General features: G+C 45.0%; 1 long non-coding RNA gene across 1 annotated transcript; it reads right to left on the bottom strand.

Moving 5' to 3' along the window:
* Nucleotides 1–3,735: 3,735 nt before the first annotated feature.
* On the bottom strand, nucleotides 3,736–11,794 carry LOC118935281 (uncharacterized). Its single transcript, XR_005033754.2, has 4 exons — nucleotides 11,391–11,794; nucleotides 10,155–10,345; nucleotides 5,115–5,215; nucleotides 3,736–4,842 (listed from the first exon to the last, which is right to left on the bottom strand). It is a non-coding gene; the product is annotated as an uncharacterized LOC118935281 (long non-coding RNA).
* Between the last annotated feature and the right edge of the window lie 12,417 nt (nucleotides 11,795–24,211).

Genomic DNA, 24,211 nt, shown 5'->3' with positions numbered 1-24,211 from the left:
GGACATGAACTTAAGAGCCAGTATTAGGAGGTGGAGAGCTGGATTTAATTCAGGTTGGGGTTTTGGAAAGTGAGTGTGACACAGGAAGGTGAAGGTGTGTGCACAGGAAGTGACGACATGTGCACGTGTTACTCAGAAAGGGACGCCAACAATGATGGTAATTATAACTGTAACTGACATAATTGGACATGGCTGAAGCTAAGAGACAAAAAACTCAAGCTTATGAAGAGCTTTAAGAAGGAAAAATATTTTAATTCAATTAGCACTTATTGGGGACTAACTAGGCCAGGAAATGTGCTTAAAATTTATAACCACCTGTCACTGAACCCTCCCCATGCCCAGTCACTTATGGCTCCTCCCATTTCATAGGTGAGGAAACTGATGCTCAGAGTAGGCAAGCAATTTGCCCAGGATCACACAACTGCTTAGCCCAGAGCTGGGTCCTGGAAGAGAGCTCTACGCAGGTATCAAATTTGCATGGTTGCCAATGGCCAAGGCTTTCCTATTGCTTTTCACAAAAGTAATAACAAGCTCCTTGAAGGCAGTGGCAACCACAGGTGGTTCAGAGCACCCGTATCCAGCCTCATCCTGTTCTCCAAGCACGTGGGGAAGAGCTGCTGTAACTGCATCCCTTGTTGCAGTTGTTGCCGATACAAACAACTGCCTTCTTTATTTTATCCATAAATTTGCTTCCTAATAACAGTAAGGCATGCCAGGGCTTTGGCCTCATGCCTTATTACGCCACCTGAGGAGTGAGATAATCACCCAGAAATGTACTGCCTGTTGTGCATTTTATTACTTGAATACAAAGCGATTCAATTCAAGGAACACTTAGTCAAAGACAGCATGGAAAAAAATAATAATCATATGAAAAGTAATTCCTCCTAATGCTACTGAGTACACTGCAGGGAATAATCCTCTTCCAGTGGGAGAATGGTCTAGATGACCTGTCGGGTCTTCTCTGGCTCTAATTTCTTCCAACTGCAGGATTTTAAGAGCTAGTGAGACTTCAATTACAATATGAATATTCCAAAGAGCAAAATGGAGCCTATTTGTGTGTTCGACTTAAACATTCTGGGTATAAGCATCTGCCCAGCAACAATTCTCTCAGTGATTCATTCTTCAGCAAACACTGCAGGCCATTCATTGGTAGGCTGGATGAATAGAAAAAGAATGACCCACCTGACCCTCACCATCTAACTCAGGATTTAAGGAAAATGGCAACATATTTTAAACGTCAGAAACAAGGTATCCACACAGCATATCCAAGTACACTGATGTAGCAAGAGAAATTCACCAACACCTTGTCTTCCCGGATTTGATGAGATGGGAACTAGATCAGCCCATCTCAGGGGTGGGATTAGACTTTACCCAAGAGATGCTGCCATCAGTTCATCTCAAGGGGAAAAGAGCTATTCCATTTGTAGTTTCCTCAAGCAGAAATAATATGGTTTTTTATTGTTATTAAGACCTTTTTTTTTTAAATGCATTTGCTATTATTAAAAATTAGTTTTAAAAAGCTGCTGAAGCATACATAGACATGTATGTAGCTTTGAAACCTTGGACCTTTCTTAGAAATGCAAATTCTCAGGCCCCACCCAAACCAGAGTTTTCTGGGGGTGGAGGCCCAGCCATTTGTGTTTTAGCAAGTTAAGACCCCTGCTTTAGAAGAACCTGAAGTTGATTCATAAGTATGAGTCTATAGTTTTTTAAGGATGCTCCTCTGTAAAGTTCCCCTGCTTACCACCAAAACGAAGTTAAAAGACAGCAGATGTTACATTTAAGTTATTCTGCTAGATTCACCTAGCAGTAAGTAGGTTCATCCAACAATAACTAGGTTTACCCAGCAATTACTAGGTTCACTCAGTAATAACTAGATTCGCCCAGCAGTAACTAGGTTCATCCAGTAGTAACTAGCTTCACCCAGCAATAAGTAGATTCACCCAGCAATAAGTAGGTTCACCCAGCAATAACTAGATTCACCTAGCAATAACTGGGCACCTATTTTGCTGGCCATTGGTAAGTCATCAACCTCATGACAACGTTGTGATTATCCAAATTTTTAGATGTGGAGATTCACAAGTTGATTTACAAATATATTCCAAATTAAACATCAGAGAGAAACCAAATTTACTTATGAGGGCAAGACCCAAACTCTCCTGAATCTAATGCTGAGCTTTTTGCCCAAATGTGCCAGGGCTGTGTATGTGTGTGTAAGCACACATACCCCCACATGTGCACATTGAGTGACTTGTGTGCATTCTTATATAAACACATAGATAAGGACATGAAGTTTGCATATATTGATAGAGTAATAAAATCTGTCAAGCCTCAAGGATGCAAACCTTGTGTTTGCAAAGCAGTCTAACCGTTCTGCAACCTACTCAAAAGAACATGTAGAAAATTAAAAACAAGTTATCTATGTAAATATCTAATCAAATATTAGTATTCTGGGGATCATGCTGCCACCATTTGAAGGCAAGTCCCATCTTCCTCAACACAGCCTCATACTCCCTTAATATCTTAGACTTTGCTGGCAACCCCTAGTCAGGAATTATAAGAATGCAAGTTGATTTACAAAATATATTCCAAATGATAGGGTATTGTAAAAAACAATTTAGCCAGTCATCTGCATTCAATTTAGCAGAAAAATCCATGATTATAAACTGACTTGCCTCTCTGGCCTTCACGTCACATGGCTGAGCCACAGCATTCCTCTGCCAAGGGCCTCCCCCTTATATCAGGGTCTCCTCAAATCCCATGCAGGCTCTCATCTTCCTCCCAAACCTCATTTTAACAAATACCTTCTCTTACAGTATAAATCTACCCACACACACTATAAGACATACCCTCACAAACTCAGAAATCAAGTTAAAAATATAACACGAAACTCTCAAATTTAATATATTTTAATGGAGTAGTCTATCACTATTATAAATGATAATTATAAACACGCCAAAACATAAAAACGTGTTTAGGACAATGTTAAGAGAAAAGTACAGGGGAATATATGCTATGAATACAATGATATAAAAATAATTGTTGCATGTGGACAGGGGTTAGAAGATGTGACAAAACAGCTACGTTGGGATGGTAAAGACATCTATTTTTTATTTTGAATGCTCTTTAATAAATGTATCACAGCATATTACTATAATGTGCCTGCCAGGGCCTCCCAGGTGTCACAGGATCTGGCTCCTACCTGATACTCTTCCCACCTTGCATCCCATGTGGAGAGAAAATGAAGGTTCCTACGGCCAGGATTCTCACCTGGCCCCAGTGAGCTTGCTCACTGCACACGTGGGGAATATGTTACTACTGACACTATAGAAAGAGCTCCACCCAGTGCTCTGGGCTGCAGGAGAGCAGAGGCTGGAGTGGTGGCAGCGCCAAGGACAGAGACTGACACGGCTGTGGGGGCAGAGAGGCTCTGATGCAGAGACCAGCTTGCTGCATGCAGACTTGCTGAGGCACACGGGATTCTAGCACTTGACCTGCCACCATGGGAATAAAGTTGCGTATAAACCCTTTCATCCCAAGAACATTCCATTGTCATTTTTCAGTCTCACCAAATCAAGAGTGAACATGTCTGGGGCTGAAACCCACTGGCAAAATGCCAAGGTCCGTTCTCCAATGCCTCTCACCCCCTCCATCTCCTCTTCCCCCCTCCAGCTCCTGTGCGCCTGTCCCCGAGAGAGGCCTCCCTCCCCGCCCTGCCCGCCCTGCCCACCCTGCCTTGTGGAGTCTCTCACTGAAGCCTGTCCTCTGCACCGCACTCACCACATGGGTAATTACACTTGTATTTGGGAAATCGTTAACTTGGTGACAGGCTCCATGAAATAAAATGGGGTTTTTATACCACTGTACCTGCAGCCCCAGAGCACCCAGCACTTAACTGGAGCTCCACAAGTACTGATCAAATTAGTGAATGAAGGATTTTCACAGCCCTGCCATTCAAGGAGCAGTCTTCTCCCAACACACACACGCGTGTGGGCACACACACACACACCCGTCCATCCACTCCTGGATCTTGTCTAGGATCGGCACTCTCTTCCCCTCCATCCAACGTAGAGGTTCCGGCGTCATCCAGTGCCTCCCTCTTTCATCAGTTGACACTCGTGACCCATGTGACTGCTCAGTGTCTGCTCCCTGTTAGACCATGAATGTCATGACAGCAGGGACCACAATCTCATCGTGGTGGCCCAAAAAATAATGAATCTTGAGTTTAATTGGATCGAATATTGTAGTTTTGTGATCACTTATGTCAGCACAAATGCCTTGCTGTTCCACCCAGCACACCTGAAGAAAAGGCTTAGCTTGTTCTGTTTGTAATGTGCTTTCTCTGTCATGATACAAAAATCTCATTTCAGAAAGTGTCTCAGAAATCTGCTCTTACCTAATGAACATTCTCAGACTCGCTACCACAGCCAAGGTGATGACAGATACGGCAACAGGCAACAGAAAAACAAGTTGTGTCGGGGACATTGACCGCACATGGCCTGTCAAACAGCTGTTCCATCTCAAAGACTGATTCACTGGCAGCCTTTTAAATGTAAGAGCTGGAAACCATTACGTTCTCTCCCCCAGCTCCTGCGAGCAGACAAGGAGTGTTTAACACATCCTATTTATAGTGCAGCCAGGCCCAAGCAAGTCCTGGGGGGCTGGCGGAGGCAAGTCGCGGGGGCGTCCCAGCCTCCGGCTCCAGGGAGGGAAGCTTGGCGGCGGCTGCCACCTATAGGAGGAAACGGGAATCTGGCCGCAGGAAACCCGCGCGTGCAGCGGCCCCGGCCGCCCGGCAGCTGAAGCAGGTTTCATCGTTTTCTGAATTCGGTTGTCTAAGATCTGTGGGCATGTTAAGCACCACATTAAGGACATTCAGCTTTCAAATGTATGCGCTCACAATTATTGATAAGATAAATTTGTAAGTTCCCAGGCAATTTTGGTACAAAAATCAGCATGGAGTCGTTTGCAGCGTGAACGACTGCCACCAGCCAGACGGCAGCGACGCGGCGTCAGCGGCCCTGCACCCGAGGCCTCGCCCAGCGCCGCCCAGCGCGGCGAGCTCCCTGCGACCGCGCCGCCGGCGCCGCGCTGGGAAGGACGCGCGTCCTCACCTGGCTTTGGCTTTGCCCGAGGCGCTGCTGCTCGCTGCCGCTGCGCTCGCCTTAGTGCTGTTTCATTTCCTTCAAGTGAACTATTTCTGAATTTGTGAATTCTGAAAAATAAGAGAGCAATGGGGTTAGCACAGATTGGCAGACAGATTTGCTTATTTAGCTAATCAAGCCTCAAGAACAGAGCCTGTGGGTCTGCAAAATAATCAACTGATTTTGCAAGCTACTGGAGAATTGTGTCAAAATCCTCAGGCAGGTCTGCTACATGAATTTCACACCAAATTTTAGGTTTCCCAGGTGGAGATATTTTATGTCAGCACTACATGAGCATCACTCCTCTTCCCCTGTCTCGATCACACTCACACACCACCCACAAACCCCCCAACAACACACGCACACACACAAATACCCCCACTGTGGCCCCCTGTTTTCTTCACATCAGCCAGAATAATCATTTTTAAATGGCCTTTGGTGGTCCCTCGCCTGTGGCCTTCCCACACGGAAGCCTATTGTTCATACGCTGTAGCCCTGTGCTGGGGCCACCCACCCATCTCCCTACTCTGCCTAATGCACTCCTCCTTGTCCCATAGACCAGGAGTTCCCAAACTTGGGTGTCCATCAGAATCGTCCAGAGGGCTAGACAGAAACAGACTGTGGGCCCAGCCCCAGATCCTAACTCTGGATCGAGTCTGGCTGAGGTGGAACCTGAGAAAGTGCCCTGCTGACAGGTTCCCCGGGCACACTGCTGCCTGGACACTACGCTTTGAGAACCAGTGCCACGTCTCAATTCAAATGCCACTTCCTCCGGGAGCCCTCCTTGACAGCCCTACACTAAGCCGGGTCCCCATTACACACTTCCACAACGACCTCTGCGGTCCTTCACAGCCCTTAGCCCCACCTGTAATGACATCTATTTGAATGCTCATCTCCCAGCAGACTTTTAAGTTCCAAGAACAGCCAGGGCCAAATTAATTTATACATCACTACACTCCCAGATCCTAGGCCAGGACTAGTGTTCAAAGGTGTTCAAACTCACTGGCTGAATGAGTGAATCTGCTTCCACTCCCAAACCTTGGTAAGTCAAAGTAGAAACCCTGCCTTTGGCCTCTCGCCTCTAGCCCTCTTCGTAAGCAGCAAGCAAGCAACTACTGTCCCCATTTTACCTGAAAAACACATCGTAAATCTATTCCCTGTCCCTCTTTACCCTGAACACCACTGCCCCTGTTTATCCTCATTCATCTGGATTACAGACATAGCCCTGTAAATTTCTTCCAGGCCTCCAACTTCTTCCTCTATTGCCAGGATTTCTTTCTAAAGCACAGATAAAGTTATGTTACTCCCTGGTTTAAAATGTGCAATGTAAGACTATATGTGTTAAAGTTTCATAGCACTATGTGCCAGGAAAAAAAAAAAATGAGTGTGTGTGAATCTGGAAAAATCTGAATAAAATCTGTAGTTTGTTACTAATACTGTCCCAATGTCCCAGGTGATATCCTGGTTTTGATCACTGTACCATAGTTATTCTGTGAGAAGTTATCGCTAAAGGGGAGCTGGGGGCACATAGGAACTCTGTGCTGACTCTGCAACTTTTTGTGAATCTAAAAAAAGTTATTGAGTTAAAAAAAAAAAACATGCAATACTTCTCCAGGGCTTACAGGCTGAAATCAAACTCCTAAATGTGGAATACAAGGTCATTCACATCATTAATAACCAGGCCCCAGGCCACTCTTCCAGATACGACAGCTCCATGCATGCTGAATTTTTACACAGTCCTCCAAACACACCAGGTAGTGCTCACTTCTGAGTTCTGGCTCGAGCATTTGCTACAATTTTCTTCCTCCTTTTCTACCTGGCACACTTCAAGTCAGCTTTCAAGACTGAGGGTACATCCCCTCCTTCATGAGGCCTTCCTATCCTCCCCAAACAAAAGTAATCATACCTTTACAGAGAATTTGGTCTCATAGTCTTGATGTGCCAGTTGTTTTGTTTAATAAACAAAAGGAAAAAAGGGTAAAAGGGTAAAAGGTAAAGCCATTACTTTGCTGGGAGTCTGGCAGTGGGGGAAGGGAGACACACAGTATCCGGTATTGATACCTCCCAGTCCCTCCTCTATTTTCACTTTGATTATCCACCTCCAGATGTTTCTGTTGGCTGCTTATCTGTGGCCCCTGCTAGTCAGTGAACCCCTCCATCCAGTGGAGAGATGGGTTCACTCATCTCTTTACACTCAGCACCCACTGCACAGGCTGGCACGCACTCTGTTCATCTTTGCTCTCGATAGACCACAGCTATCAACACCTCATACAGTGAGGCAAGAAGCTTGAGCTAATTTTACCCTTGGTTTTGGAAGCTAAACAATGTTCTGTTTATGAGCAAGGACCTGTGGCCAGACCTATAGGTCATCCCAGGCTTTACATCATCCTCAGTTTAGGTTTTCTAAATAAAGAGGACTCTGAGGCACTTATGACTGTGATTACCTCAGAACTTGGTGAGGTAGAAATTAGGAAGGATCATAAAAACAAAGCCAAGCCCTTCAAACAAGCACCAAGTCACAGACCATCAGATACACTTCCTAACCACATGCAAAAACACAACTAGTAGGCTATTATCACTGATATTTTTGTTTATTTTCCAGGTAAGTATTGATGTCCAGTTTTTAACAGATGCTATTTATATCACAATTGTAACAAAAGTGCCATCCATCTGCCTTGGCATCCAGAGAAAGCATAATTCAACACAAGAGTGAAAAACGTGTGCAGCCAAACAGAAATGGCATCAGAAGCAGAAACTGTTGGAGCTGGTATCGTGATGGCAGGGGGTGGGGGGAGCAGAAGGGGATTATCACTTGACTAAACTGGAAAAAGTTGTAAGCAACACAAAGGATTTTGGCAGTTAAATCCCAATATTTGAGAAAAATCTTCTCTTTATTCTGATATCAAATGGATGTTTTATTATATTTTGGGACACACACCCTCTAAAGTTCCCTTTTCAGCCTCCCATATGCCCACTTAGTCATTTACTGAGGATCTACACTTTGGGGCAATGGAGAAAAGAAGGGTTTGAAGTCAAGAAGACTGGGTCAAATTGGTTCCACTATGTACCATGCAAACCTCCAAGTTAATTAACCTTCTCCTGACCCAGTTTCTTCATTTGCAAAATGGAAATAACATCTCCTTTAAAGCAACTACTCTGCACCTGAAATCTAGGGACTGTCTAGACCATCTAGGAGGTCTCCGAGTGTGCTTTTGTAGATCTTCAAACTCTCTAAGATTAAATACAAAAGTGAAATGGTTTCTCTAGAGAGTATGCATTGCTTTCCCCAGCTTCTCAGGGGGCAAGTGACCCCAAAACGGTTAAGTGCCACAGCTCAAAAGGCTGCCAAAAGATCACAGCCAATGAATACCTGACACACAGTAGGCTGTGTTCATTATTTGGCGGCCATTATTGTATTTAAGTCCTGAGAATGTGCAGAAGGATAAATCAGAGCACAGGGAAGAAGTAGGTAGACAGACACAATGTAAGGAGCTGAGTGTCAGCTCAGGGTTTTACAGAACAACAAAGAAGGACAAACCAAAGCCTGTCTAGAAAAAACAAGCAGGAGAATGTGACAGGGCAGAGGCACTAGAGTGTAGGACAGTGACATGACCAGCATAGTGGTGTCTGTGATGCCTAGACAGGCCTTGGCATATGGCAGGTGCTCAGTAATTGTTAAGTAAATGAGCAAACAAATGACAGGAACCAACTGGGACAGGAACCATTTAGAAGGTCTCAGGGGAAAAATAAAATTCAGATGGTGTTACTGAAAACTCTTACTCAGAAATCCTTCATTTCAAATATTCCATACAAATGCAGTAATTTGCACTCTCTCCCTAAATAGGGAGGACACCGAGCCTACACCTTAGTCAGTAGCCATCGAGCTCTGCCTAGACTTTGTGATGAAGACCTAGGTATTAGAAAAGCTTTAGTTTTCTAGTGGAATTAAAAGGACTTATTTGCCTGAACAAAATGAATTCAATTATTTTTCATTTCTTTTATTTTTCCTTTTTTTTTTTTTGAGTTGACAAGAAGCTCACAACTAAATTTGCAGCCTGACTGTATTAATCATTATGGACAATATGAGTATTCTCTTTCCTCCTGATGCCATTTTCCTATTCTAATTGTATTTTTCATGATCCTGATTCACATGTTTCTACCTTATCATATTATATACATATTCTTACTAGTCATCTCAAAGCCTTAGGGGACTTGCGGAGTAATCAGGTATATTTGTGAGTGCTAGAAAGTACTTGTCAAGAACCCAGGTTCTACAACCAAGCAGTCCTGGAGTAGAAGCCCCACTCTACCACTTACCTGCTTTGTATTCCCTTAACTTCTCTGCATCCCTGTTGCCTCATCTTTAAAATGGGAATAGTGACTGTTCTTTTTCATAAGCAGGCAGTAAGGACTAAATTGTAAAATGTATGTGAGGCTCCAGGCTGTGCCTGGAAACACAGCAGGTGCTCAGTAAGTATAGCGTGCAGCAGCAGTAGTGTTTGTAGTAGAAGCCCTATTAAAACTGCAGACAAATAGATGGAGAGGGAAAGAACACTGGCATCCCAAACAAAGTAGCAGGAAAGGCCCAAACCAAGAGAGAAAGTGGGAAGCAAGGCCCTCTAGTTCTGGAAGTGTATTCATACGTTACCTGTCCTCACAGGGCTTTTCAAACATCTCTCCTCCCTTTACATCTCTTCTTCCAAATAGTGTGGATATCCTGGGTAGCAATGTATTGAAAGTGAATACATACTTAAAAATCACAAGAACCCAAGTGATATAATTGTGCAAGCCTAGATTTGGGGTATTTATAGATAAATATGTTTTACAAAAAAGATCAGCTCACTGTGGTATTTAAAGGAGAAAACCAATTGTTAGCTTCTAATCTCACTCAGTTTCTTATCTCTACCATATCGATTATTTCACAATCCTAGCAGCGGAAGGAGTCATCCAAAAAAACCTTCAGTGACTCTCAACATCTACTAACCTTAAACATTCATTCTCGATACACACCTGTAAAGAAGCTCTATTAAAGCAACTGTCTTTTTAACAGCCAGTGGCCTCCTGGTAGATTCCTGCTCTGGGCCGGCATCAGGCTACTGAACTTCCTCCAGGAGCTGGTTCTGTCTCCATATGCCAGTCGGCTGTAGGAGTCACATTATGGGTGCTGTAGAGATCTCTGTGCATAGGGAAGAGGTGGATGGCTGGAAAAGGGGAGGGGAAAAGCAGACAAAGTTGGAGAGCAAATTTAAAGTCTCAGGTAAGCATTTCTTGACAAATACCTACAATAAAATCCTGTCCTCAAGAAGCTTGCAGTAAGATTGAGTGGGAGGCAAATGTGTTCACAGATAATCAAAGGGGTCATGCCTGATTCACCTTCCAACCCTCAGAACTTTGCCAAGTGTTTGTTGAATTGAAAACAGAAGATAAAAAGATGAAGGAACTGCAGGATGTGAAAATGGAACTTATTTAAAGCATTTCTGTAAGTGTACCCATTTAGGTACATATACAACTTAAGGAACGTTATTAAATTACTCTTCTTGAAAGTGAAGTAAGAGTGCTCTTTACAGGGGCGAGGCATCCTAAAAGGCACAGCTTTTCAGGAGAGAAGGGGACTGCAGGGGTGATTTAACCAATGATCCCAACTAAGCTGTGTGCAACAGAACATATCACAAAGTGCTCCCAAGCACAATTTCTGAGGAAGGCAAGGATAATCGTGTGCAGTCTGAGAAGAATGTTCTAGAAGGACCAGAGATTTTTGACATGAGACAGAAATGCTGAGTTTGAATTAAGGCTCTGCAACTTCCTCGCTGTGTGATAGGCATTACCGCACATTTCCCATATGACCCTCACAGATCCAGGGAGGAAGATGTCACCACCACCTTCCACGTTGTTTATGGTGTCTTCCCCCAAAGCCACGGAAGCTCCGTGGGAACAGGACCTTTCTATTCGCCTCAGAGCCTGAGTAGCTCTGAGTGACCCAGAGCCCACCACCGCGCCTGGCACAGGCGGGCGCCCCCAAACACGTGCTAAATGAGGGAACCTATGCCATGGATGAGGGGAGGCTCCGTGTCCCAGGGTGGGCAGCAGCCGTCTTGGAGCTAAGGGACCCTCAAAGCTACCCGCCCCGGGCCCTCCTCCGCCCTGCGGTTTGCGCGCGGCCGCCGAGAACGCGCGCGGGCTCTGGGCGCCGGGGCCGCGCCACCTTACCCCGGCCCGCTTCGCGATTCGCACAGCACAGGGACACACCTACGCTCGCGGACCCCCGGCCGCTCGGTCGCAGAGGCCCAGCCCACTCGGCGTCTCTAGGACGCTGTTGCCCGAGCGACGACGACACTCGCTGACTGGAGAGTGAGACTCCGCACCCAGCAAGAAGCGGAGTTTCGATTGGCCAAACCGAGTACACAAATGCACGAGCCGAGGGGCGTGGCCAAGCTCGTCTGTGGCTCCGCCTCCGCGGAAAGAACTTCCGCCAGAAGGCTGGTTTCCAGAGCGCGGGAAGCCACCGGGAGCCGGGGAGACGGGCGTCTTGGAATCCTGTTACGTGGCCTTCGCGTGGGCTGGCTGTCGGACTGGCCCCGGCAAACCGCTGTGAACCGCGTGGTGTGCGGGAAGCCAGCCTTCTCCAGGGAAGCCGACTCCTCACGTGTACAAAACACGCGTGCGCACTGGGGCGGCGTCGGCGTGAAGGGACGACTGCATTAAAGCCCCCACCACATGCTGCGGCCTTCCCAAATGTTAGCGCCTTTGGCGCCTGTGATTGCTGCGTTCTTCGGCGGGTCTAGGCCGAGGACTCGAGAAGGCGGGGCCAGCCGGCCTTACCCGCACTGGACCCGCGCTACATCGGGCGTCGCCAGGAGAGCTGGTTGCTACCCACCCTCAGGCCGAACGGAGGCTCAGTGAGTCCTGCGGACGATACCGCTGCTATCATCAGCCGATGTCGCCGGCCCTGAGGGGGCACTTCCCTTTGCCAGGCACCCATCAGAGTACTTTGCTTGTCATTTAACCTTCCCCTGTCTTTGCAACTGGCCTGTGAGGTAGATGCTGTAATTGTTCCCATTTTATAGGTAAGGAACTGAGGCACAGAGAGGGTGTTTTGTGCAAGGAAGCACGACGAGTCAATGGCAGAACCAGAACCAGAGCCCAGGCAGGCAGGGCCCCTAGTCCATGCTGAGGAATTCCCTCCTACGTTTCTGTCAACAGAAGCTGCAGGGCCCTGCTGAGGGTTGGATGGCTTCTGGTCCCTGCTGGGCAGTCTGACCACACGTCGCTGGCACCTGGTTTCCCTACTCACGAGTCATGTCACATCTGCTCCCTCCTCGCACCTGCCACACCATTACCTCTTCACCCCTCAGATCACACCGAGAAGACGAATCCCTAAGAAGGCCGCACTCGTGTTGTCCCGCAACCACTTTGGCAGCCTTCTCTTCTTTTGCTCTTGTTCCAAGAAATGAAGGGTGGCTTTTCACAGAGGCTCACCCCTCCTCTTGTGTCCTAAATCCCATCCCAACTCTTGGGTTTTATTGATCACACCAACAGTTCTCAAAAGTGTGGTCTGGGAACCCATGGGGGTTCTCAAAACCATTTTCATGGCCATGTTACCTAACAAGGCCAAACTTGGGTCCACCCACCCAGCAAAGCAAGCCAAACACTGACACTAATGCACAAATTCCTGAGCTCCCTGTTGGGTTACAAGCAGGGGTTTTTAAGGGCAAACTTAAGGATGAGGGGCTCAGGGTGCCTGATCAGTTTGTGTACATTCTTCTGATTGAGCAGTGGTGAGGACTCTTAGTCAATGGTCCAGAGCCTCTGCTTGTAGCCAGCTGTAGTCCACCTGTTGTTTCTGCAAAAAAATCTCAAGAATACACATGTTAAGAGTTTATCTGCACCTTTTGAGGGGGAACAAAGGGTCCTGTGTTAATTTATATTTACTGAGTTTGCTTTACCTTGTTAAGGCAACCTGCCCCTTTCCCAAAAGACAAACAACAACAAATGTTGGCGAAAGGGGAACCTCCTACACTGCTGCTGGGAATGTGAATTAGTTCAACCATTGTGGAAAGCAGTATGGAGGTTCCTCAAAAAACTGAAAAGAGAAATACCATTTGACCCAGGACTTCCACTCCTAGGAATTTACCCTAAGAATGCAGGAGCCCAGTTTCAAAAAGACATATGCACCCCTATGTTTATCGCAGCACTATTTATAATAGCCAAGAAATGGAAGCAACCTAAATGTCCACCAGTAGATGAATGGATAAAGATGTGGTACATATACACAATGGAATATTATTCAGTCATAAGAAGAAAACAAATCCTACCATTTGCAACAACATGGATGGAGCTAGAGGGTATTATGCTCAGGGAAATAAGCCAGGCGGAGAAAGACAAACACTAAATGATTTCACTCATATGTGGAGTATAAGAACAAAGAAAAACTGACGAACAAAACAGCAGCAGAATCACAGAACCCACGAATGGACTAACAGTTACCAAAGGGAAAGGGACTGGGGAGAATGGGGGGGGAGGGAGGGATAAGGGCAGGGAAAAAGAAAGAAGGCATTACAATTAGCATGTATAATGTGGGGGGGGTACGGGGTGAGCTCTATAACAGAGAAGACATAGTGATTTTACAGCATCTTACTACGCTGATGGACAGTGACTGTGAAGGAGTATGTGGGGGGGACTTGGTGAAGGGGGGAGCCTAGTAAACATAATGTTCTTCATGTAATTGTAGATTAATGATACCAAAAATTAAAATAAAAAATATAATTAAACCCAAATATGATATTTGATACCAGTCCATACCTAGGGACATTTATACACACTAGAAAATACCTGAAAATGAATTGTAGACTGTCTAGTTTAGCCTTTCATTTCAGGGAGGAAAACTTTTATTTGGCACTTATATAGGCTCACACCCTCTGAAAGGGGCTTTCAGGGACTTACCAAAACAGAACTGAGCACAAATACAGTTGTGTAAATATGCAGGTGTGCACATCTCTCCAGTGAATCCATTCTTTAAAGCCTTAAATTTAGATTTAGGCTGATTTAGAAGTGAACAGGGTGTGTTTCATACACAGGCTTCTCCATGAGGTACTCTGTTCTCTAATTGTTTTTACATGTGAGGAACATTCTCACCTGCCATCTTGATTGTCCCTGGGGTCTTAGTGAAAAGAGAAGGCTCTGGAGATTGGGGGCCGATACTTCTTATCAAGAGCACCAATCCTGGAATTTAAACAGGTGGAGAGAGTGTGGACAAGAATAAGCTGAAGATGTAGTCAGAGAAAGCAGCAGCAGGGGGAAGGGCAGAAACACTGGCCTGGCGTTCAGAAGGCCTGGCTTCAGTCCCAGCCTCACCTGCCACTGACCTGCCATCAGCCCTAGGATGTCACTTCTGTTTACACATATATGTATTATCTGTAAAATATATACATATGTATTATCTGTTTATGTATGTATCTATATATGTATATATGTGTCTACATTTATACCTATATGCTATCACCTATAAAAACTGGTACCTCCACAAGCTTAGCACCTAAAGTAAATACAAATGAGGGAAAATAAACACCTTTAATCAAACATTTAAAAAAAAAAGACATATGCATCCCTATGTTTATCGCAGCACTATTTACAGTAGCCAAGAAATGGAAGCAACCTAAGTGTCCATCAGTAGGTGAATGGATAAAGAAGATGTGGTACATGTACACAATGGAATATTATTCAGCCCTAAGAAGAAAACAAATCCTACCATTTGCAGCAATGTGGAGCTAGAGAATATTATGCTCAGTGAAACAAGCCAGGCAGAGAAAGACAAATACCAAGTGATTTCACTCATATGTGGAGCAGAAGAACAAAGCAAAAACTGAAGGAACAAAACAGCAGCAGAATCACAGAACCCAAGAATGGATTAACAGTTACCAAAGGGAAAGGGACTGGGGAGGGGTGGGTGGGAAGGGAGGGAGAAGGGAAATAAGGGGCATTACCACAAGCACACATAATATAGGGGGGGGCACAGGGAAGGCAGTATAGCACAGAGAAGACAAGTAGTGACTCCATAGCATCTTACTACACTGATGGACAGTGACTGTAATGAGGTATGTGGGGGGGACTTGATAATGGGGGAAATCTAGTAACCACAATGTTGCTCATGTAATTATATATTAATGATACCAAAATTTTAAAAAAACTAAAATATATTTCAAAAAAAATTCCCTTTCTAATTGTGTTGCTACTTTATAGGAATACAATTGATTCTGTATGCTGACTTCATCTCCAGTGATTTTCATTTATTAATTCTAATTAATAATAAGCTTCTTTTGTATTTTCAACTTAAACAATTTTGTGATCTGAAAATAATGGAATTTTATTTCTTCTTTTCTAATGCTTACATTTTAGATTTTTTTCTTGGTATGTTGCGTGGACCTGGCTCCCCAGCATAGTGTTGAATAGTAGTAGTGATCACAGACGTCTTTGTCTGGTTTTCATACTTTCAGTATTTCGCCATTGAATGTGCTGTTTGCTTGGGTTTTGATTTGTTTGTAGGTATACATCAGACTTTACAAGTTTTTTAGTCCTAGTTCACTAAGAATTTTTATTTTAAACAGATGTCGAATTTTATCATTTTTCTACATTTATTGAAATGATCCCATGGTTATTCTCCTTTATTCTGTTAACATGGTGAATTTTTTATGTTGAAACTACTTTGAATTCCTGGAATAACTTTTTTTCTATATCACTGGATTAAATTAGCTAATATTTTGTTTAGGATATGTATTTATTTTCTGGACACCCAAAGTTTTATTGGACACCCACGGCCATGCTCGTTCATTTATGTCTGGCCTATGGCTGCTTTCGCACTACAGTGGCAGCGTTGAGGTTGAATAGTTGCAACAGAGACTGTGAGACCCACAAAGCTTAAAATGTTTACTGTCTGGCCCTTTGCAAACAAAGTTTGCCAGTCTTTGGTCATTTTCGTGGGAGAGGTTTACCAGTAATTTCCCTTTTTTTGTAATATCCTCAGATTTCATACTGAGGTTATAGTTTTCTCAGAATAAGTTGGGAATGCTTCCATTTCTTCAGTTCCCCCAGAGTTTGTGAAATGTTTGTGTTTGTTTTCTTTAGATATTTGGGGAAATTCACTGGTGAAGTTTTTTGGTCCTGGAGTTTTCTTCATGAGAGGTTTTTAATAATTGATTATAGTTGTATATTAATTATAAGACTACTCGGATTTTCTATTCTTCTGCTGTCTGTCTTAGTAAATTGTGTTCTCCAAAACATTTGTCTACTTCATATTAACTGTCAGAGTTACTGCCCTAACGTCGTGTATAATGTCCTCTTACTGCAGTGTCTGTTGGGTCCAGGGCGAGCAACCATCTTGTTTGCCAGGGATCAGAGGGATTCCCTGGGACACGGGTCTTTCAGCACTGTAACTGCAACAGTCCAGCAAACCGGACAGTGGGTCACCCTAGTTGGATCCATGGTGATATCTCACCTTTCTTTCCTGTTAGTGGTTTATCAGTTTTATTAGAGTTTTATAGAGTTTTTTTAGAGTTTTATATAAAGAAATCTGTTACTCATTTTCATGCCTTTGAGTTCTGCTCTTCATTACTCCTTCCTTCTTTCTTTCGGATATAATTTGCTCTCCTTTTCCTAGCATCCTGATATGAATGTTTACATCATTGTTTTTTAGCCTTTCTTCTTTTCTAAGACATGTGTTTAAGGCTATAAATTCCCCTGTAGGCATGGTTGTAGTTGCGTCTTTCTCTGATATGAAAGATTTTCATTAGCATTCAATTCAAAATCTTGTTTGAATTTCCATTGTGATGTCTTTGTGGACCCATAGTAATATAGAACTATATTAATTTCCAAACATTTGGGCATTTTCTAGATAAGTAGTTTGTTGTTGATTTCCAGTTCTGATCTACTATGATCAGAGAACATAAAGTAAGATTTCAGTTTGTTGACATTTTTTGAGACTCTGTGGCTTCACCATATGTCAAGTTTGGTAAATGTTCTATGTGCACTTGAAAATAATATATATTTTGTTCATTAGCACTGAAGTTGTTGGTTTTTAAAATTAGGTTAGGTTTATTATGTTGCTGAAATTTTCCATTTCTCTACTGATTTTGTTGTTGCTGTTTGTTCTTTGTTTCCAAGAGAGATGGCACTATAAATTGTATTTAGTGTGGGGTCCTATAGCAATTAATTGATTCCGTTTCTGTTTATCCGAATTTATTTATTTATTCACCTTCATTTATAAGGGATGTATTTCCTGAGGACAGAACTCCACATTTTCAGTTGTTTTTGTTCAGCATCTTAGAGATGCCATTTATTTATGTCCTGGCTTCCATTATTTCTGTTGCAGAATTCGGCATAATTGTTATACTTTAGAAAGTAATGTGTCTTTCTTTTCTCTTGAAGTTTTTAAGATGTGCCTAGGTGTGGTTTTCCTTGTTTTCATCCTGTTTGGTTTTTGTAGTAAGTCTTGATTCTGTGTCTTAATGTCTTTCATCAGATTGGAACTTCCTCAGCCAGTATTTCTTCAAATATTGCTCTGCCCCATTTTCTCTTCTCCCTCAGTGACTATGATCCACAAGAACCTATTCATATAACATCTGGACAGTTGTTTTTAAAAGTACATTCTGTGGCTCTTTGTAGTCTCCAGGATTATCTTACTATTGTTTTTTAAAGAAGGCCCATTTAAAATAACATCTAACATGTCCAACGCCAAAAAGTGTTATGACACGGCATTAGGAATTTACTAAATCTGTGTTAACTTGTCTCTTTCTTACCCTCTCTCCAATTCCATCAGGTGTCCTCTTGTTCAGAACCAGCCACAGTTGAGGCAATTTGTTGTTCAAACTAAAGTAAAGAAATAACAAGGTGCCACGCAAGAGTCTTTGTGAGGATTCTAGTTTTCAGTAATGCTTTTCTGAGGAAGATTTCCTCGCTAAAATTTGACTGTGTGAGCAGACATTCTAATAGAGACTTAAATAAGTGTCTTTTGAACAGACCTGAACTCAACAGTGAAGCATGTGGGGATTGGGTCAACGTAGCCAAGAATCAGGAAACTCAGAAACCTTGCTCACATCCTTGAACACAAGGACGATTTTTCTGTGTGTTAAAATGGCTAATTAGGTCACTCGGTCTTGAAATTTTGTCATGTGGTTCTTTTTATTGTTGTTTTCTTAAGAGCATCTTCACTCTGTTTTTTCTGCTCCTGGAAATTTTTCACTCCTGGAAAGTAAGTAAACTTTTATACAAGACTTTTATACAAGAACCTAAATTCACCTCACTTGTTTACTGTCCTGATGAGCCCATACAGCCTAGTAGATTGTGTGTGATCTTTGTTCAAACAGACCAGAGTTCTGTAACGTGACAGTGGCCCCAAGGAGGAGTCGTAAGAGGAGATTGTCGTCTTCCTTGGCCGTAACTTCCAAAGAACCCTGATGGGTCCCTCTGATGCTCCATAGTGGGTCTACTTTCAACAAGGCTGAACCTATTACCTTGTCCAAGATACGACTCAGCATCACTTAAACCAGGAACACTCACTGCCCAAGAAACTGTTACAGTCTCTCTTATTTACACCTGTTGCAGGGACCTGCTGCTCAGAACCTCTGATGCCAATGTACAGAAGCAAAACATGGGAAGTCGGGAGCAAGTGTTTTTGCCCTTAGGACACCCAGCAGACAGCTCACTCCCTCGGTGATCAGGAAGAGGCTCGGGATCATGGGGAGCCGTTGGCAAGTCCTCTGTCCCTCTCTAGGCTTTGAGTGCTCATAGCTATGTTTTTACCACAGTTCTGTACACCCAGGAGACTGGGCTCTAAGGCCAAGCCTGTGATTATTTCACAGTAATCAATAGTGGTGTTATAAATGGAAGTTATGCCTTCATGCGGAGAAATAAACAGCAGGAATCAGTTAGGCCCCAAGAAGTTACGTACTGTTTTCCACCTTGTCTATTCACAAGGAAGGAAGAGCAACGCATGACATGGATACATAGTGCATCTAAATGCAAGCCAGGAGTGTCCCTGGGAAATCTGCAAGGAGAGAGTTATCTGTGCTGTCCTTATGGCTGCCTTATAAAATGGAGACCAGACTGTCCTTGGGAGAAAAAAAAAAATTAAAAATAAATGAGTTATAAGTAGCTCTTTGGGAAAAGCCAGTGTGGTTATTTTTTCTTTTACTAAAATAGATGCTTTCTCTCTCAGATATTTACCTTGAGAAATGATGCAGCTGCTCATGTTAGTTCAATCAGCCAGAAAGTAAATTGCACATTTTAAACAGTCAGTACAAATAACTGATTATCATTTGTAAAGGGGGCCATTTTTGTACCTACTTTAGGATCACACATGGAGAGGCTATAACAGGCTCAGTATAACACCTTAGCATGTTTCCATTCCCCTTTGGTGGGCTCATATACTCTTAAGCTCTCAATTTCCTTTCAACGTTAATGGTTTGTCTCGTTTCTAGGAAACAGGAATCAAAATCCGTTTGTCTTTCTTCTGAATAAGATTCCATGGTGTAGAACATGGTATTTAGAATTTTAATGAGTCCTGCCCTCTGAACATTATATTACAGCAATCTTAGACAAATGGCCCACGCTCTGGATTAAAGAAACAGTTAGAAAATATCAATTTCATGTTTCATACACCTGGGCAACTAGCAAACCCCTGACAATTACAAGTCATTCTCCTTGCTAAGAGCCAGGATCTTGCAACAGCTTGTAATTAGTGCTGTTTAGCATTTAATTTGCCTTTAGTTAGGTAACAAGCACTTATTGATTACCTGATAGGAATGGAGCTCTGTGCTAAGCACAGGGTGGGGACAAAGTGATGAATGAGGCAATTTCAACTTATAGTCGACTTGGGGCTAAAAATAAATACTTGGAAAGGAAACTTCAAAGCAGTTACAAAATGTTTTCTTAACCAACTTAAACCAATATACTATTATAGGGAATTATTGCTCTTTCAGAATTCAAGGTGCTAACTCCCAGCCTGCGCCGTCCTAAGGAGAAGAGTACCTGTTGCCGCATCTCGCCTCATGGTGAGAATGGGGACACAGCAGTCACTTACTCTCTGGGCTGAGGAAGGTTCTGGCCTTCCCCTCCGGAGAGCCCCAAGTGTGGTTGAGACCCAGGAATGAGAGAGCCACCAGCCACTGAAAATCAGTCTGTCTGCTATAACTGGCAACCCTCCTAAGGTCTTTTGTAAAACTGGACACCTGCGTACCCACAGGATGGCAGCATCAGTGAGTGAAGATGGACTCATGACAGCCTCCTGAAGGTTGAGTTTTAAGGCCAGCTTGATGCGGGTGGTGGACATAAATTGTTGCACATAGAAACAGGAGAGGTGGCTTTCTAAGAGGGCAAAATGGTCCAGCAAAGTTGGGGAACAGAGCATTGGGCATGTAGGTCAGGGCCACAGCGTGAGCAGGGTGGCCAGGCCAGAGAGGGCGCATGTGGCAATAAATGCTGTGCTTGCAGAGTCTGAGCCTGTAGAGGTGACCAGGGAAGGCTGGATTCAGCAGACAGTGGGAACATTCCAGGCATGGACACTTCACTGACTGACCACCTCTTACAAGTTAACTTCTTGGCAACCAGGAGAAAGCCATGGCCCCGCCTCAAGCAGCAGATGGTCACCGGGCCCAGGCAGTGTGGTGAGAGGCCAAGTGGCAGCCCCCAGCCCCAGCGGAGGTGGGAGTGGGAGGGCCATGCCGGGTTCTCGGAGTAGGACTGTGCCTGTACTGAGCTGAAAGCCTAGATCAGCATGATCCAGGCAGAGGGAACAGCCTGAGTGGGCACAGAGGCCCAAATGGCCTGGTTCTTAGGCAGAATGAGATGGGCTCCAAGCTACTGTATCAGGGAAAGAATTGTTTTTCCTAGAAATCTTATAAAACTATGGATTATAAAGGGGAGAACTGAGAGGCAGGAACACTAAAGGGATAAAAGATTATAGCCAATCCACTTCAGTTTTTAGAGGATGCGTGAATCTGAGGAAAGCATCTTGCTGGCTCTGCTGGGAGTCTTCCCTTCTGCAGGGACGGCCTTGTCAGAGTATTTTAAGACTTCCATTTCCAGCTGGTGCCCAACACCACGGATATATGTAAAGAGGAGAAAAGGCATTTTCTGGCTGATTTTTATATTTTAAACACAGTTAGCATTCTCTGGTTTTTAAGGAGTGCTTTTAATAGAGCACAGATTCCTTCCATCAGTGGTGAGGGGACAGATTTAAGGATTGCAGCTCAGACATCCGGTGCCAACTAGCTTATAGGGATCCAAGTGTGAATCAAATTGTCATTTGATGTCTAGATTTGGCAAAGGCTCAGCATGCCTTGGAGATGGTGGTTGTGGGCCCAAGCTGTGTGACAGGTGCTTCTGTGACTAATTCTTTTTGCCCTTGCTGGCAAAGTCCGTCGCCAGCTAAAAATTCACAGCCTTCTCGGTTCATCAGCATCTCTTGGGTTCGGTCAATGGGCAGTTTGACCATTTAAGAGTCACAGAACGTTCAAGCTAGGCAGAATTTCAAGACACCTGGTCTTAGACTTCTTCATTAGGAGATGAAAAGGGGCTTCCCTGTGGTCCCACCAATAGCAGCAGAAGTGGAATTGGAACCCGGCACCTGACTCATTTTAGTGGATCCTATCTCGTCCCACCTGACGGGCCCCTCTCTGTCCCCTGCCCTATCTGTATCCCAGCTTGGGCCTGCTGCTTACATCCAGCAGTCTCCTTGCTGTCCTGGAAGCGGCCTCTCCTTGCTCCAAACCTCCATGGTGTGGGCCCTGTGCAGCACGCTCTTTGCTCCTGTCGCTGAGGTGCGCGTGTGAACGGGCCCCAGCAGTGCCCCACTGGAGGTACCAGGAAGCTTGCCCAGCTGTGCACTGGTGACTGCACGCAGGGGAAGCCTTAGAGACCGTCTGCCACAGAACGTCCTTTGACATATGTAAGGACTGAGGCGGAGGGAGGGCAGGTGGCTTGCCCGAGTCCCAGCCAACCTCTTTCCATGTGGATCTGGGTCATAAATGAGAGCAGAATCCCAAGGGAACATAATAGCGGGAGCTAAGTTTGAAGGGGAGAGCTAACCAAAATTGTGTTTCCAGGATCCAGCAAAGGGCATCAGAGTAGATGCTTGATAAACGCCCAGTGACTAGGGGAATGCAGAGGGGGAGGGATGGGGTGTGCCCAGGGAGAGACCTGAGTTCTACAGGCATGTGTCCCTGGGCTTTGGGGTAGAGGGCGAAGAGCAGGGGAAGAAGGGCACCAGAGACACAGTCCACCTCATGGTTGCTCCCAGATGGGGGAAGCCAGTGACTTGTCAGGAAGGACATTCTAGAACATGAGTGACAAGGCAGGTAATGCTGACAGTAAAGTAACAGCCTTGTGGAAGTTGGGGCCCAGACACGTCATGGTGGGTCAGGGCAGGGGTACAGTAGCTCAGCCTGGTTCTCTTTGGGGAGAGACAGTCCCGAAGGCTGGGTCAGGAGCAGCGCACAGAAGGCAGTGTATGGTTGTCAGGAAAAATGACATCACCCTAACAAGGAAAGATGCCACTCACTCAGCAATTATTAGGTGCTGTTTATATGCCAAATGTCAACCTAGCAAAAGACTGACACCGCACAGTCCTGCTTCCAGTATTATCAAAGGAAGAAGGCAGGCAGAAGAGGCCAGCCCGAGCTGAAAATGCTCATTCTGCAACTATGAGAACGTGCAGGGCTGGGGCCAAACTACGGGAGAAGGAGACCGTTGGTGCAGAGCAGTGGATGCCGGGGGATCCCCTCCCCCCATTACAGACAGCAGGCGTCCCGCTCAGAAAGGCGGCCAATCACCTCCCAGGACAGGACAGCCCGTCTTCCCTGCAGTGCTGAGGACGACATCACAGTGCGGGGAGGGACCTCAATTGTACACTGAGGCTGTACTGCAAGCTGGCCACTAGGGGGCATTAGCTGTGGTGCTGGGTACAAAGGACACATTTTGTGAATTTTGGGCTTTCAAAGCCACTGCACTCTCGTTATGACCATCATCCTATGAAGTGAGCGTGGATGAAGATGATCTCCACTGTGTAAGTCTGACACTGGGTCAGAGAACTAAGTGATTTACCTGCTTACATGGGAGGACCTGGTCCTCTCTCAGAAGAGGAAACTGGGCATGTGGAGGGAAAACTTCAAATGCCAGAGTCAGAGCTGGGAAGAGGGCACGGAGGCCGCCTTGTGAGGAGCTACAGCTGAACCTTGGGGGTAAAATCCTATGCTGTCCCCAAAATACTTTTTGGAATCTTACTGATTGTGAAGTCCATGGACCAGGCAATCACCAACTCACACTCAAGGACCCTGATGTCCAGGAATCCTATGGTAGTTTTGTAAAATAAGTAATCTGCCTGGGCCTCTCTCACCTTCTCTGTCTGCCCAGATGGGCCTCAGCCCCACATGCCCTACTCAAAGCTCACCTGCACCCTGCTGCCACTGCCCCATCTGAGCAGTGCATTCCCTAAGCCACTGCACATGTAGGCTGCACAGCTCTTTTTCCTTATTGTCCCCCATCTTAGCTCCAAATGTACAAGGCAGGAACTGGTGATAATACTCAGTCCCCAGCACACAGTGCCCACGAATGCTCAGAACCAGACTGTTCAGCCAGAAGGAACCCTGGAGAGGTTCTAATGCAGTCCCCACCCAAAATGTGGACTGAATGAATCACACAGCCAGGGAAGGTACCCCTTCACCCTCAGCCCCACAATCTATTCACAGCCAGGAGAGCTTTCAAAAATGCAAGCCAGGTAGCCGTTATGGACCACACCCTCCTGGGGCTTCCTATTTCCCATATACATAATCATGTATAATGCATGTATGTATGTACATATCCAAACTCTCATGATCCGCGAGGTCCTCTGTGCATGGCTTCCCCTGCAAACACCAGCTTCCCCGGGCTGCTCAGCACATACCCTCTCCTTCCCACGCTCTCCTGTTCCCGGGATCCTCCTGATGGCTCCGAGCCTGGGCTAGCCCTTCCTCGTCTGGGTCAAGCAGTGTCTCCCAGCTGGCCTCCCCCGGTCCTGTTGTCCCCGGGTCCCTTGTAATCCT

The sequence above is a fragment of the Manis pentadactyla genome, chromosome 10, assembly GCF_030020395.1.
Source record: "Manis pentadactyla isolate mManPen7 chromosome 10, mManPen7.hap1, whole genome shotgun sequence".
NCBI classification, from domain to species: Eukaryota; Metazoa; Chordata; class Mammalia; order Pholidota; family Manidae; genus Manis; species Manis pentadactyla.
This window is presented reverse-complemented; position numbering and strand designations above follow the sequence as displayed.